The sequence below is a fragment of the Gambusia affinis genome, linkage group LG21, assembly GCF_019740435.1.
Source record: "Gambusia affinis linkage group LG21, SWU_Gaff_1.0, whole genome shotgun sequence".
In the NCBI taxonomy this organism is placed as follows: Eukaryota; Metazoa; Chordata; class Actinopteri; order Cyprinodontiformes; family Poeciliidae; genus Gambusia; species Gambusia affinis.
This window is the reverse complement of record NC_057888.1, coordinates 19,033,681-19,047,781: the sequence shown is the minus strand read 5'-3', so window position 1 is coordinate 19,047,781 and position 14,101 is coordinate 19,033,681. Positions and strand designations below refer to the sequence as shown.

The following is a 14,101-nucleotide window of genomic DNA, read 5'->3' as shown; positions in this document are numbered from 1 at the left end:
TGACTTCCTGAGACGGATCTTCAGAAAGAGCAGAGGCCCAATTTCAAGGCATTAAATTACAAAATCAATTTCCTTTCCAGTCATATTTGATGTATGCGGCATTTCTATAACAACTCAGCACTGCTGAATGTTGAAGTCCATCAGTTAAGTCAACAAGGAGCTATAACTGCACCCTGACACTCTGTATTTTCAGCTAAGACTAAAAGCAGAAATGAACCATTTCAGGTTGGTAACAATGTAGAGTGCTTTGCAAGCTAGCGTGCAGACATTACTGGCCAAAGTGTCAGATAAACTTGCCTTTGCTGCTTTGTTGTCAAGAAATGAGCTCAAGGAAGTCTCTTATCTCAGAAAAGAGAGTTCTCAATCCAATATGAAAAGAAAATTACGGTCTGATGAGTGCCAGTAGGGAGGAAGGAGAAAGCTCCTGCTGAGCAAAGGCCAACCCCCCTGCTGCTGCACTCCCAGCCATAAGCTACATGGGCTGGTGCTGAGGAGGAGGTAACCTCCCTGGAGGCTTAAGGTGTGTTGTGTTGTACGCTTCCTGCCATTATGCCCAGCACCCTGCCAAGAAGTGGCGTATTTGAGGAGCAAGACCCTTCCCTGTGCTCATATGAACGCCAGTTTGTTAACCGGCACACTTTGGAAAAACAGAAAAGCAAAAGGGCTATAAAGGTACAAGTGATGTAAAAAAGTAAGCTGACAGAAGAGGTAGAAAAACATGCTAGATGTAATTAAAGATTGTCCATTTTCAATTGTAAGAAAGAAAATAAAAAGGTAAACTTCTTAAGTTTGATAAACTTAAGAAGTTTATCAAACAAGGTGCAATCTACCTCCTGGGTACTTGAAACAAAGTACAGCACTGAGGAAGAAAATATCTCCATCCTCAAGAAAATAGGAGGTCCTTACACCCAAATTGATTATTACATTGTGTTTAAATGACACAGGAAGATATGTGGCCTTATGCATAGTTCGCATGGCAAGATTTTTGTGCAGATTTTTGTCCAGATTACCCCCTTCCAGCAATCTTAAGGATGCCCCGATTATCAGAATTCGTCGTAAGATTATTTTAAGAGGAATATAAAATCGGGGAAATTCAACATGTTGGATTGTCTCAATCCGATATGTGTGGCGTCCTGCGAGGACAAACATCAACACAGTCTGCTGAACGTGACTCAAAGCCAGTCAGAAAGTAAGGTGACGGAAACAGGAAATATACACAAAAGACAAAACAAACTACCGTGGTGCACCAGTAAATCTGGTGGATGTCGGAGAAGTCTTTCACTGTCACAAATTATTGCAGTTGTTTCTTCTCAGTCAGCCATGTTTATCTTCTCTGACCTCACGTTTGATCAATTTCTGAACAGAAACTGACTAAATGTCAGTTTAGTCTGTTTTCTTGGTTGAAAACCAACCAGTTATGTACCCATTCATAATGTCTTCCACTGCCGACTGCAGAGAGTCTGATGTCCTGTTTTTATATTGTTTCCGTCTGCTAGTTATTTCTTGTTGTAAATGTTTTGTTTTGTTGCCGTCTTTGTCTTTTTTGTGTGTCTTGTCCTGTGAATTGCATAGTGAGGTGTTTTGTTTTTTGTCTTTACTTGATATATGACAAAGGATGAAATGCGCCTATTGCAACCAACCAAACCTGCTATACCTAAGATTTTTTTTATTGTCAAATCTGCCCATATAAACTAAGCAATAGGCAAATAATATACAGCGTGTGTATATTATTTTTCTTCACCCGATCACCTGCAAAGCCAGGCTGCTTTGTCTTTCTTGAGTGTCAAGATGAAAAATTCAGTCACAATTAAGACACACCATATATACTGTGCGCAGTCATGACTTAATTTAATTCCATGTACTGAGACAGGAAATTCTAGTTCTAACACTGCTTAATCACATGCCGCTCTATGCAGAGGCTTTGTCTGCGCTAACGAAGTTGCATTTCAAATTGCTTCAAGTGATTCACATTGATGTCGCTCTGACCTATTTCTGAGTACACCAACAATTAATAATTAAATACCAACGGTCACATTATCCTTAAATGTAATAAAAAAAAGAGGTGCTGATGTCACAGCCAGAGACACCCATCATCCCAATACACATCCACTAAGAAAACATAGTGAAATATTTAATAGATGTGACAGATCTTCAACAAAATGCACTTTTATTTTGTACCTTTCTTACCCATTTAGTGCATATTTTAGTAAAACAAGGCGAGAAGAAACAAAGTATTAGGAAAAAAAGGAGGCCTGTTTAGCTTCTCATTTACCCGCCATCTTTGACGCGGCTGCCACAGCCGCTCCTCACACTTTGTTTCCCCTCAAGTCACTAAAACAAGAGCTCCAGTTCTCCTAAATCTCTCTAATCCCTGAGTGTTTGGATGAAGGAAAAAAAAAAAAAAAAGGGGTGGGAGTGTCTGTCTTTTAAAGCCACACTTTGAATGACATGTGAGTAAACAAACAGACTTCTGGCTTTTCTCCGAGATGACATGTGAAGCCATAATTTCTCCAGACAAGCCGGGCTTCAGATCGGCGTTTATCCAAGCGGGCCATGGGAACGCGCCGCAGGAGAAGCGACACATGTTAAAACTCAGCATACCGGAGGAGGCGGGCGTGGAGGGGAGACGAGTCAAAGGTCGCCCAGCGTGAGAGCTGGCATGGTGGGAATTAAAAAAAAGAAAAAAAGAAAATTGCTTTAATTAAGTCATTATATGAAAAGGTTGGCGTGTGACTTTTGACTTTTTGGGGAAGTGAGAAAAAGACTCGGCGGCCCATGCTTGGGAATGTCCATCTGTGTGTTAGCTTGTTGTAGCACAACAAGCTAAATAAAATGTTTTATTTTATTTGTTTCCTGGCATCCAAAATAGAATTAAAACGGACATCCTAATCCAAACATAAGGAGCACCAGTCAGTACAGTTACAGTCGAGGCTGGAATCAAATGAAACGTTTTCTCATCCACTCCACAGTGCAGTCCATAAAACCACGCCAAAACCACAGAGCATGCACTGCTCTGTGAAGATATAGATGTGTTTCCAGAGTAAAACCCAATATAAAACTTGGCTAACCTCTCCATCACAAGCAAATTAATTCTCTCACAAATGCAAGGCCCCTCTAGCTCAAATCTATTTTCATTACAGATGGGAAAATTAATAATCTTTGACTCACAGTCAACACAAATGAAAGATGCTATCTCGTGTTGCCGGGACTTTTATGCTTATTAGGAATAAAAGAAAAACAACATAAAAAAAAATGTAAGGCTGAATCGAAGATAAAACAGCACTTCTGGCTGAGTGTATGTTATAGCTTTGCATTTACAGAGGCTCTTATCAAAAAAACAATATTGCATAAAATGAAAAACCGCAACGTCTATCTGGCTATAAAGCGTAAGTTCACTTTGAACTATTGCACAGTTTGTTCCACTACAAGCACAGACTTCAATTTATTTTACTGACATTTTATGTGGGAGACCAAAGTGGTACAGAAAAAAAAGAGAGAAACAGAGAGAGGAAGGAAGAAAAAGAAAGAGAGAGAGAAAGAAAGGAGACCAAAAAGAGAGAGAAAGAGAGAAGAAAAAGAGAACAAGAAAGGAAAAAAGAAACAGAATGAGCGCAAGAAAAGTAAAGAAAGAAAGGAAGAGAACTTCCCATCAAAAGAGAACAAAACTTGTTACATCATTCATCATTGTAGAAAAACAGAAACTCAACTTTTACTTTTTAACCATCGAGAAAACAAAACAAAACAGCGTCAACCTTTTCCCCTGCAATGTTGTTTATTTCTGTCAACAAAATAAACAATGGTGCAGAAAGAAAAATGTGCTGCATATAAAAAAAAAAAAAATTGGCATGTGGTTTCTGTGCCAGTGCACTCGACTACCTTTAAAAGTCTCCTGATTACCACATTAAGTCATCCATGAGTTTAATTATTTAATGTCAGTATATTCTGCAAAAGACCTCAGGGGTTTGTTAGAGAACATTAGTGAGTAAGCGTCATCATGAACACCACGAAAAAATAACAGGTCTGGGATAAAGTTGTTGAGGATTTCAAAGCAGAGTTGCAAATTTAAAACAATAATTTTGGCTTTGGAGATCACAAAAGTCTGCGTTCCAGAAACCTACAACCCCAAGACATGGTTAGCCATCGTAACAGATAAACCAGGCATCATGGCAAAAAGTTAGAAAGCCATAAAACTTTAAAGATAACTGTGGAAAAAAAATTAAGAAGATATACTGATTAAATTTTGCCATAAACTATTTCAGAGACATTGCGTTGTGGTCAGATGAGATCGCAAGCTGACGCTTTGGCCTACATACAAAACAATATGTCTGAAAGAAAACTAACTGCACATCGTTCCCGTGGCGATGCATGGCTACGGTAACATCTAGTTGCATGAATGCTTTTACTTTGGCAGGCACAAGGAAACTGATTAGGACAAATAAAATATGGAAGGAGCAAAAACGCAGGGCAATTCTGGAAGAAAGAGATGGCTGGGGTCAGCGGCCCAGTCAAAGTCCACACCAAAATAAAAATTTTAGTCGAGGTTAGACTTCCAGCTGTCGTTTACTGTCCACCTGAGCTGTAATCTATCAATCAGTAAATCAAGTTTATTTGCTTAGCACATGTCAGCAACAAGGCACTTTTACATCAGAAAAAACATAAAAATAAAAACAACATACAGGAACGAACTGAGAAACCGGAAACTAACATTACATTTTCTCGACTCATCATCAGAATCATCAACACACATCGAATATGTTGGTGACAGTTCAATTTATTATGACTAAGAAGCAACTCATCTTTTCCTGCCACAGGAGAGCGAGCAGAAACGTCTGTCTCAGCTAATCTAACCGTTTTAATGTAACCAACAGCAGATAAAAAGAAATTCTTTTAAGTTCTGAATACAAAAATATGTCACGGTTCAATTCCACCTCATGATTATTCACTCCTTTGAGTCGCTCTATCAATGAAACACATTAAAGTTTGCGATTGCAAAGCGGCAGAATGTAAGAATGTTTAAGCGATATGAATATCTCATAATTGTTTGGCTTTTCTTTTTTTCAAAGCAACCAAAGGTACTATTCCATCCTCCTGCTGCTTTTTGCTTGAAAAGCATGTTACTGTACTGGCTGAGCAGTGGAGAAGGGCGTAAATAATGCTCCTTTGACCAGGACCCGCAGGGCGTGTGCGTGTGTGTGTGTGTGCCTGCACGCCGTTCCCCAGGGAGCCGCCGTAGTTGCACACACCTGTCGACTCTCATGATCGGCAACTGGATGCAAGGAGGCGCATGGTGACAAGTCCCACCCACATTTATTAGACCTCCCAGCGATCAGATCCATACGGCGCAGCAGGTCCGTGTCACTGCCGGTTACCCGAAACACACAAACACACACGCCGGCGCACGGGCGGTCGCACCAACACACACACACAAAAAAAAACGCCTCCAACTAAAACAATCCAGAAGATGGGAATAACATAAATCGATGTTGATTCACAGGGAGACCACCTAGCAGTCAATATCAGCCAATTCGTGTCAACAGCCGTGTTATTGTGTTTGACTTTGGAAAGTTGGCCGTGTCTGACACAATCCTGACTTCTGCAAGATGAAAAAGAAACTATAAAGTTGCATTTTTCTGAGCCAAGAAAAATATTATTTGAGGCGACTTATAGAAGCAGCCGTTACCCTGAAATTTTTTCACAGGCGGTCATGTTAAAGGGACAGTATTATGTGTTTTCCGGGAAATTTTATAGCACAATTAAGTACTTATGTTACCTTCAGTTGTTATAGAAATGCCGTAAATATTTTGAATATGACTTGAAAGAAATTTGACTTTGTAATTTAATGCCCTGACATTGTGCCTCTGTCTCTTTAAGAAACTCCTACTCTTTCTGAAACTCCGCCTTCAGGAAATCATCACAACATCAATCCTTTATGAACACTTTAATGATGTTTTTACCAGCGTTGCACTGAGAAGCAGCTTGTATAATGAGCTCAGCATATGCGCAGTTGCAGCAGATGTTTGCTAATTGATGCTGGCTAGTTTGAAGGAGCTAATTGGGGAATTCGCGGCTAAGGGGTGCTCTGTGAAGGGGAACTAAAAGTTGTCTTGTCGACAAATTTTCCCACTTCAGCAACGGATCTCTAACTTAAAGCTTCAGTGGGTTACTTTTATTATTTTTCTTTGGTGAATATTTTTTTTTGCATATTTACTAAAACTGTCACATTGTAATGACTGTATAATAATATCAAAGAGATAATCTGTGGGGAAAAAAAAGTGTTCCTTTGTTTCCTCTCTCTCCCAGACAAAAAACAAAAAAAAACTGAGGCAGTAGGAGGGTCTTGTTGCAGTTAATCATCCTTGTGTATGTGCTCCTCATATCCTTAACATGGCCGATGTGTTGCACCTTTCTTAACAGTGGAGGAACAAACTAATGTTACTGGGAAAGTGCCAATTTTTAGCCTTCAGAGCAACAAGGAGGGACTTTGTGGTTTCGGATTAAGTCCACAGTTTTCTGCAACTTTAATACCATCTTTCAACTTTGGATGATTGGATTGAATTGACTTTTTTCTTTTGTCCAGTCCCATTTGACGATGTGTTCAGAATTGGCGCTACATAAATAAAAAACATAAATAAGCTGAACTGGGGCTAATTGCTCACCAATGTCTGCTAGCAAACTTTGGGAGGCCTTTGCAGAACATTTTTACTGAGAACAAATTAGAAACAGATGGACCGCACTGGTTGATCTGGATAAAGTGAGCGGGCTAAATACAAAAGTAGAAATTTGATCATTACATGCAATGGTAGCGGGGTGGATAGAGACTGTAAAATGTAATATTAAATGTTGAGAAGTAACCAGATGCTACTTAATGGAAAACAACATAATGACAAAAAGCTACCATTTGGTGAAACAGACCGCAAAAATGAGCCAAAGCGTAAAGGTGGCAACAAATAAAATCTGTTTGGTTTGAACATGACGTCTCTGTGTGTGTGTAGGCGTGTGTTTGTGTGTGTGTCCTGGCGCCAGGTCTGAGACAGGACAGGGCTGGCAGCCATGCTAACCTCCTCTCTGACTCTCTGTCTGCTCTGATTAGATGGGGTTTCTTACTTTGGTTTGCCAGGAGCTCTGCCAGAGATAAAGACAGACTAACAGATGTTCCCCTTATCTCTGGACCAAACCTCAAGCCCATCAACCCCTCAACACGCGCAAACCAACAATCAGCAACCTCAACGTGCGCGCACGGCGGCTGCTTCCGTAAAGTTTCAATGTGGAAGGAATTAAGTCTTGCATGTAGACACGTTGCATGTTATTGTTTAAAACCGGAGATATTGCGCATGTGTACAGTGATACAGGGCAAAAGAGGATTTTAATTGCTGCGTTAGAACAATTCCATTAACAAAATGAAACCTGAAGATATATTTATTAATAACCCTGAAAAACCAGTGAAGAACTGAAAACTATTGGTATTATTCTTGTTTCTCGCTCTCTGTGTCGGCTGTGCTACACACAGAGCCGTTGCTGTGGAAATTGGCTGGAAACAGCTCCACTATTGTATCAGAATTCAACCTTTTGACAGATAGAACACAACATTCAGTCCATTACAGTTTTTTGTTTTCAAGTGTCCTTATTTTTTGTGATTATTAATAATTAATATGTGATCGTTTGAACACAGGTTTGGTTGTCTAGCTAATTTAAGCACCTGCTCTACTGATGATCTGTCGGAAAGTAGCCATATTTTTTAACTGAACAGAAACATACCGAATTCCAGAGCACATGTATATATTAAAGTCGTCAAAGTCAAGCTAGCATAACTAGCATACTTCCCTCTCTCTTGCTTTTTTTCCTGACCGTGTTATCTAGTTGTTGTAGTTTTGACTATTAGAAGCAAAGTACTGCATCCTTTTTTTTTAATATATATTACGCACACATCTATGATTTAGCTCCATATGCTGACAACTCGACAGCTAAAACAAAAGGTAGTCAATGTCGGCTAGCAGTTTTTTTTTGCTCTCCGGTAGGGAACTGGAGGATAGGATCTTTTGTGCATCAATTAAGAGGTAGTCTTACCTCTAATTGGAACACAAACACACACTCGTATCCTCAGAGGTGAACAAAACAAACATTTCCGAAGCCGCTGATGGCTTCTTTTGACGGAGGGAGAGGAAAAGTTTAGAGCTGCTCCGCCCCTTTACCTTCCTCCAGCCACATGCAGTCAGGCCTCAAGTGGAATGTTAAGGTGGCTTTGAAGCATCTAGTGAGCCCGACAACACACACTTACACTTCTCACCATGCTGATTATATTATCTTTTAGCTTCTCGCACACACAAAACGGGATGTTTGAGAGATGGGGCGACGCGTGGGTGGGGAGGAGAAAAAAAAAAACGAACAAAGACGGGGGAAAAAAAGAAAAGTTGCAAACAGGGAAAAGAGAAAGAGTAGAGGAGGCTCTAAATCAGGAGACGGAAAGATCACGGCCCGCCGACGAGAAGCAGAACTCCGGGGGCCCCCAGGGCTTGGGATCTATGTGTAGGCATAATGAGCAGAGCCAAACATATCCAGCCTCATTAATTTCAACTATCAAAGCCCCTTTCTCGGCGCGCCACGCCGCCTGCTTCTTCACCCGTCTGCAAAAAGCCCTCACTTGTCACCTAAGATCAAAACAACTGAGGAGAAGTGCCAGGCTAGAGGAACCGCGAGCTGGGGGAAAAAGAAAGAAAAGAAGAACACTTTGTGCGAGCAACGGAGAGAACGCAGAGGGAACATCCCCGCTATCTGCCGCATGCCCAACCGGGGACGGGATTTATATCCTGCAGATATTCTTAAACACCTTGGCGTGGAACGCAGAGAGAGGGAGAAATGTTGAAATGCAAGAGGTTAATCATCAATATTTATGACTGGCAACTCCTCGGGCTAGAAAGCACACTCTGCTAAATAAAAAAAAAACATAAAAAAAACAACAACGCTGCTAAACAGAAAATATAAAGAAATAAAATTGTACCAGAAAAATAGTACCATGAAGAGCAAACATGGCAATTAATCCAAAAATAGAAGCGACACAGCGTGACTGTCTTTTTATTGTTAATAAGGAGCAATATTATAAAATGAGGAACTATTGCAGATGATTTTTTAAATGTTTGCAACAGTATTTTTGAGAGGCGCACCGATCCACTTTTTTCACTTCCAATACCGATATAAGAGGTTCAGTATCGGCCAATGCCAATCCGATATAGAAAAACACTGCTTAACTGACTTCTTTTTTATTTATTTTTTATGCAGACATAAATGTGCTGAATTATACACTTATTTGATAACTTTGCACCAGTAGAGCACATTTAAATACACAAAGCTTCCCAGGCTAGCTTAGCTTGGTCAAATGTAAAAACAATACAACTTTAAATTGTTCTGTCAATGCAATCAGGACTAGAACAGCCAATGGACCAAAAAAAAAAAAAAAAAAATATATATATATATATATATATATATATATATATATATATATATATATATAAAGATAGGGTACATTGTTACTGATCCCTGATATAGTTTTTTTTCAGTATCTGGAGTAATACAGATGAATACTGGACCGGTGCATCTCCAGTATTTTTCATTTCCCCTCCTGTAGTTCAGCATCCACAAGCTGCAGCTGGTCCTTTAAAGCAGTAGCCTATCAACAGCTAATTTCCTCTGCCGCTTACTTTGTAGGCTAGTTTTGCGAAAACAAACTAGCACACACCAAAGGGCGCCTCGAGCTTGTTTCCATGCTGTAAGCCGCTCTTCCCACAGTGGCAGGGACAAGGCGGTCGTTGTTAGCTTATCGCCATTGTGCCCTGAGGAGTTCCACAACCACCGAAACCTCTGGAGTTCTGCGTCTGACGGTCTCCATTCAGACTCCGTTCTGATGCGGCCCCAACAAAGCCAGCTTTGACCGTAGCAATATTGCATCCTCTGTTCTGATACAGTCGGAGGTTTCACATGTCAGGCGCGGTCAGATGTCTCATAAAGTCAGGCACAGAGGCAGCTTTTGAGGCTCTGAGTTAAGCAAACATATTAAAAGGAATTTTCTAAAAGACATGTGGTTTGTTTGCACTGCGCACATGTTCAGAAAAAAAAAAATCAAAAATAAAAAAAAATTCGATTTGGCATACAGCATCTACAGTGTCTCAACATTTCCCATTTTGTCACAATACAATTTAATATTTCAAAGTATGTTATTTGGATTTTGTGTTTCCCACAAAATGAGGTTAAATAATTTTGATATTACATTAGAAATCAAGATTTAAGTACTACATGTTTTCCAGGCATTTGCCATTTGTTGTTATAAAAATGCTCTACATATGTATATTAAATGACTAAACAGGAATTGTACTTTGTAATTTGATACCTGGAAATTGGGTCTCTGTCTCTTTAAGAAGCTCCTGCTCTTTCGGACACTCCGCCTTCAGGAAGTCAAAGCAAAGCAATTTGTTCGCTCAGCAAACACAGTTTTTCATCAAGTGTTTGCTAACAGCTAATTGCTGCTGCCGCTAGTCCAGAGGAGTTCAGTAAAAACAGGTGGCGATTTGTGTGAGGAAGCATTTAGGCAACCGAAAATCTCTGACGCAGGAGATTCAAAGGATTTCTCAAAAATTTAAGCAACAACCCAGATTTGCTTTTGATGACGGAATAACATAAAACATGATGTAAAAGCAGAAACAATAAATAACTCAGAGCTGAAAAAAAAAAAAAAACTGCCTAGGAAATATGTAGATTTGGACATTTAGATGAAAAAAACAAAACAAAAAAAACCCAATGGATTTTTACAGAAATTCACCTTCCAGTCTGCCAGAGGTTGAGCAATTTCCCCCCCAAAAAAACTTCAATTCCAGTCTTCTAAAGTGCAAAAATGGCAGAGAACACCTTTGAATACCTCCAGCTTAACTGCAGTAAATGGGTAACCTACAAAGTTTGGACTGAGTTTAATTGCTCATCAGACAAAAACAGAAAATCCCTAAAATATATATTCTTTTCACACAGATATGAACGACTTTGTGTTCATCTATCAAATGCATCAAAGTTTCTGGTTGTAACAAAAGTGATCGGAAAAGTTTAAGTTTGGGGGGGGGGGGGGGGGGATTTTACAAGAGTGGAATAAAACATCTGTCAACGTGTGAAGAAAAGCAAAGGAGGCTGTGGGAAACTATCAGGGAGTCTTACATTCTTGATCTTATCAGCAGGACTTTGGATTGTGAAAAGTCAGTGCGGAAACTGTAGCAAATCTCTGCTTGTTTAAGTTTGACGCTACCCCCAAAAAAAAAAAAAAACAAGAAAGAAAGAAAAACATTCACCCGACGTGTGGGTGAAAAGTGGAAAGGCTGTCAAGTGGCAGCCAAGTTTGTGTCATGTCCTATCTCGCCCAGTGTGGCATTTTATCACCATATCACGTCCCCTCTCGCACAGAGGGGGGAGTGTATAATACGCAACACTCTTCTTGCTGCAATCATACCGTCTCAGTTTACTGCGTCTTTTCTTCCCTCCCATCTTTCTCTTTTTTTTTTTTTGTTTTTGTTCATGCATGCATGCAGAGCCCCCCTCCGCCCAGCACTTTGTAAAAGTTCTTCAACTTGCCACTGTGTTTCCAGGTAAGAGAGGAAAGAGATTAGTCTTGCTAAAAGAAAACATCACAGAGAAATCTAGGTTAGTGCAAAAAAATAAAAAATAAAAGACTTCCCTGTAATCTGACACGTTTGAAGGGAATTCAGGAAAGCAAAACAAAAAAAACACAGAGACACTATTCTCTGTGGTCTCTACCTGGAAGACTTTTTTTCTTTAACTTTTATAAAGATAGAGCACTGAGTTCTGCAGAGAGATGTGAAGTTTTCACAGAGTGGAAGGAAGAAACAGAATTCACAATGGGAGCTGGCTTATGTGAGCGCCTGTGTGTGGGCGCTCAGGTACCAGGAGAAACTCGCTGCTCACCGCCTTCATCAGGGTTTTACAAATGAATAAAAAGTGACAGGTCCCTACAGAGTCACAATTATGCCAGTCTGTTTTTTTTTTTGTTTTTTTTCCTGTTTTGGTGGGTACTTACAGAGGCATGCAGGGAAGGTCATTTTAGCACTTTTCTTTAGTACTCTATTAACAGGTGAACACAGTAGGAAACACTGACCAGAGGGGGCAGTATTGTGTATTTTACAGCCATATAGTGCAATTTTCACAGCTCAGTCTAATATCCATGTTAACTTAAGTTGTTATAAAAATTTAATACATATCAAATATGAGTCAAAAGAAATGTAACTGTCTCTTTAAAAGCTCCTGCTGTTTCCGAAACTCCGTCTTCAGGAAGTCATCACATCGCTTCTCTATCAACCCTTTACCAACATTTTTAGCTCTTTAATGAGCTCAGCCAAACCAGGTGTTTGCTAATGTCTGCTGGCTAGTCTTAAGGATCTGATTGGGAGAGTTAAGAGAGGCGCTGTGTGAAGCTTGGAAACTGGAGCGCTGAGGAGGAACTTTGTCCTCAAAAGCAGTGCCAGGTCCAAACGTTTAGACGAGCTGATTGGTTGCCATGAGAGATTCAAGGATTCCTCAGACATGCATGAAAGAATCAAAGCAACATTCCAAATTTGTTTTTGATGAGGGAATAATATTATAACATGATATAAAGCTCATGATGTATTCCCTTTAACTTCATCAGTTTTGTTTATTGGAATCACAAGTTGGTTAGTCTGGAATCTCTCTCCACTGACTAAACTCTCCACCACATTCTTGCATTTCCCCTTTCTCCTGAAACTCCAGGTGAAAACTTCAAGAACCAGAATGACGCTTGATCTCGTTTTATTTCCTTTCCACGGACTCTCTCCATGTTGACCATGGTTTTGTCTACCAATTCTTGTTGTTCCATTTGGTCGCAGCCAATACGACCAGGTTTTGTTGGTCGTATTGGCTGCGATGTTGTTCCTAATTCAATACCCAAACACAACAAGATGCGTCACAGAAAATGATATAGTAGTTATGCCGGGACAATAGTTCCCGCTGTACCACTTCCAGAGAAAGACACTAAAAGACAATGTCAGTTGGAGCTACGATGTTATCGTTTTAAAAACAGATGCACCTAATACAGCCACATGGAAACATGAAGCCGGCATTTTAAAATGTGTTCACAGTTTCAAACCTGGTATCAAAAAAAGGCTCGTTTCTGTTCTCCCAAGACATTGGATCCAGGTTAAAAGGCAAAAAGCTTTACAAAAACACCTGAAATCATCTCCATGTGGCTCACAGTGAAGGATAATTCCTCTAATGTGAGCTGAAGTCTCACAAGACCAAGTAAGTCGAATTATAAAAGTTCTTGCAAAGTACGTCGTAAGCCTAAAATTTCTATAAATAACTTTGATGTAAGTAACTGAAAACCTTTTTTAGCTGTCTCTAATGTATAGCATTTCCTAACACAGTTTCAACTGGAAGAGAACCTCAGATTCTAAGCTACTCTTTGCAACGTTTAATTTCACAGGGCATTGCAACATTAGTTTTAAAAATATCCAAAGACAGTTTCAGCTGACTGTTAGTGAAATTATGTATTCATCAGCCATCCCAGGAAACGCTAATAACATTGAAACAATCTGATCTGATAATGGGGAATTAGTGGATCTTATCAACCTTCAAGCCTGTTAACAGGAAACAAAAAGGAGACGCATATATCAATGTATTAAATTGTTTGAAATATTAAATGAACAGAATAGCTCAGCCACACAATCAAGACACTAATAGAATTAGCAGTGCTATGTGTGTATGTACTTATATGTAAATATAAAAAAAACATGATCTTACCTGTAGAGACATAATTCAAAATGCAAGATCTTCCCTTCATGTTACCAACAAAGAAAAATGAAAACAAGTAAATGGTGTCTGTGATATGTGTTAAACTAAAGAGTGTGTAAATAATCAAAATTAATTGCCTTTTAAAAACAATTTATTTACAAAATAAGCAATGTTTTCAATTTAAAATCTAGTTTTTTCTGCTAAACTACTGGATAAATGAACATGTGAGCTCAATAACACAAGATATTTTTTATCTGTTATTTAAGGTATTCAGCCATCAGATTGGTGCAAATTGCTATTATGCCAAAAC

General features: G+C 39.4%; 1 protein-coding gene across 1 annotated transcript in view; it reads right to left on the bottom strand.

Moving 5' to 3' along the window:
• LOC122824643 (partitioning defective 3 homolog) overlaps positions 1 to 14,101 on the bottom strand; it is a 370,755-nt gene that overhangs the window by 52,676 nt on the left and 303,978 nt on the right. The gene's annotated exons all lie outside the window — the stretch shown is intronic.